Here is a 2,898-nt window from a genome sequence, read left to right on the forward strand (position 1 = left end):
TAGAAAGAGATAAAATATGAACTCCTTTGCGAGAGATCTCATACGTCCGTTTATAACGTGGAGAGAATACACAATGAGGTAATTGGCCTCCCTGGCAACGGCACAACGACATATATGACATAATGCAGCAATAATATATGGCATAATGCAGCAATAAGATAAGTGAAAGCCACTTTGTGGGTCGAAATAATATGAGCATGGAATTTAAACGTCAGCCGTGAGATAAGTTGGGAATCTTTGAAGTGGCCCCTGGGTTGGAATTTCAAAACGATGTGGACAGTCTTGACCAATTTTGTAGGGGTAGTCGTATTTGACGAGCAGATAACCCAGTGACGGGAAATTTGTCCGTCAAATTCCGATGCATACAGTAGGATGATTCTTTTTATATATATATATATATATATATCCCCACCAGACTTAATGTTTCGGATTGCACGATCGAAGTGGGAGTGTTTTAAGTTGGGAGAGAGAAATCGTGGGACGATGGCCACCCCTAATAGTCTCTTCAGTTCTCATGGAACTGAAGCAACTAATATTGTAATTGTAGGAGGCGGCGTTGCAGGGTTAGCCACAGCCATTGCCCTCCACAGGTCCGATTCGTCTCATCTCATTTTTCAGCTTCCTAATTGAGAAATAATAGGGTCACTTTTCAGCTTGATAACTGAAAAATAATGCTATGCTTCTGCACACACAAGTATTGACCCAACATTAACATTATGGGAATGGATGCTGCATGCAGGATCGGCCTCAAGAGCCTGGTGCTGGAGCGCTCTGATTCTCTTCGAACTACGGGGGCTGCGTTGACTATATGGGCCAATGGTTGGAGAGCTCTTGACGCTCTTGGTGTAGCAGATACCCTTCGTCCAAATTATTGTCAGCTTGAAGGGTAAGTAAGCAATATTGCCAAAATTATTTTCATCAGTCATGAAATAAAAAATGGAGTTTCACTTTGCTAGTGGTCATGGTCATGCAGGATACGGGGGTGCTCAAAGTCTTCTGGCGTCCAGAAAGATGTTCAGTTCATAAAAGAACCCACAGGGTAATCGATTGTGTTTAGTTATACTCATTCGAAACATGGAATGAGAAAATTATATTTTGCAAACAATGTTCATTTTCAATAAAATTTCTATTGATCAAGTTCAGGGGACGCATGGAATCTCGGTGCATAGAAAGACAAGTGCTGCTGGAAACACTAGCTAAAGCATTGCCTGATGGGAGTATCAGATTTAACTCTAAACTTTTTTCCATACATAAAAAGGCTGGCTCTCCTTTCACAACTCTAGAGCTGGCAGATGGAACATCCATCACAGCAAAGGTATATACAATTTATATACCCACCATCTTGTGTTGATGATTTCTAAATCTCTTAAAACTGATGTGACGTTTATGATGATCAGATCGTAATTGGTTGTGATGGCGTGCACTCGGCAGTTGCAGAGTGGATGGGTTTAGAAGCCGCGAAGCCCTTAGGACGTGTTGCCATGAGAGGGATGGCAAAGTGTCCTCAGCGTTATCATGCAACAGAGAAAAGGATGGTACAAATATGGGGTGAAGGGGTGAGGGCAGGAATCATTCCCTGCACAGACAAACAATTGTACTGGTTTATAACCAGGAAATCACAACCACAAGGTACCTTTTCATATAGGATTCCCACAGTCACATCAATAAAATTTATGTATTGTGCAGGTCTTTACTTTTATGATCCGGTAGTGCTGACATGAGTTGAGGTGGGATTAATTTTACAGATGCCGACGTATCTCGTGATTCTGAGAGCCTGAGACGCGCGATGTTACAGGCGGTGAGAGATTTTCCAGAACCCATTGGAGAGTTAATAAAGTCCAGTTCCGCTGATACGTTGAGTATTGCGGATCTAAAGTTGAGATGGATATGGCCGTGGGAGTGGGACAGGAAGGCAAAGGGCAAGGGAAGCGTTACGGTTGTTGGAGACGCGTTGCACCCAATGACCCCAGATCTGGGTCAAGGCGCTTGCTCGGCGCTGGAGGACGCTGTGATTTTGGCTAAATGCGTCTCAGTCTCCAATATAAACTTAGAGGAGGATATAATGTGGGGAGAAGAAGAAGAAAGAATGATAGAGGAATGTTTTCAGCAATACTGGGCTGCAAGGAAATGGAGAGTATTGAGCGTTGTTGGGGCAGCATATGTTTCGGGCATTGTGCTCGACGGGTACTCCCCTTTCCTGCGATTCGTTCGTGATTGGATTTGGTTGCCTTTCTTTTCCATGTCACATCTTCCCTACTTCTCGCATCCACCTCTGACTGTGGAACTCTGCCATCCCAGTACGCTGATAAACTACCGTTCCCATCATCGTCGTCCTCTCATGCTCATAACGTATAATTATTTTCCATTGAAATTATGATATGTTGGCTTCGTTCGTGGGAGACCTGGTACCTGGTATCGAACTAGGCATGGAGTCATCCCAATGAATAAGTTTTGTCGAAATTTGCTCCGTTCTTCAATGCTATATCAATGGTACATGGTGCTTTCAGATTGAATATAAAATAATTCGTTCCAGACCAACTCCCTTTCCAAAAATCTGTTGACATGCTTGGCAGGCTAAGTTTCGTTGGGGTTATTTGATTTGGAGTAATTTTTGGTAAAAATTTATTTAAAAATAGTTAAAATAATAAATATTAATAATTAAGTTTTTATATTCTAGATGTAATATGCTTCCAAGAGTTTGAAATTATTCTAATAGAGACATCAAATCTTTTTTCACTTTATGCTAGTTTGTATATTAAGATATTTGAGTGAAAAAAAATTTGATCTCTTGTGCCACTAGTAGATTCTTTTTATTATTATTAATATTAGGGTTAATAATGTTTTTTTTTGCATTGTATTAATAATAATTTGGCCCATAGGCTTCACCTAAATAAAACC

At 41.0% G+C, this 2,898-nt stretch overlaps 1 pseudogene across 1 annotated transcript; it reads left to right on the forward strand.

The window, feature by feature from the left end:
• The first annotated feature begins 399 nt into the window (after positions 1 to 399).
• Positions 400 to 2,532, forward strand: LOC149168776 (monooxygenase 2-like; annotated as a pseudogene). The gene is made up of 6 exons (XR_016259343.1): positions 400 to 590; positions 740 to 886; positions 974 to 1,039; positions 1,144 to 1,315; positions 1,398 to 1,629; positions 1,746 to 2,532. The product of XR_016259343.1 is annotated as a monooxygenase 2-like (transcript).
• The last annotated feature ends 366 nt before the right edge of the window (positions 2,533 to 2,898 follow it).

Source organism: Pinus tabuliformis, chromosome 4_2, assembly GCF_031772625.1.
Source record: "Pinus tabuliformis cultivar Carrire ecotype Pingquan chromosome 4_2, CPIR1, whole genome shotgun sequence".
Lineage (NCBI taxonomy): Eukaryota > Viridiplantae > Streptophyta > Pinopsida > Pinales > Pinaceae > Pinus > Pinus tabuliformis.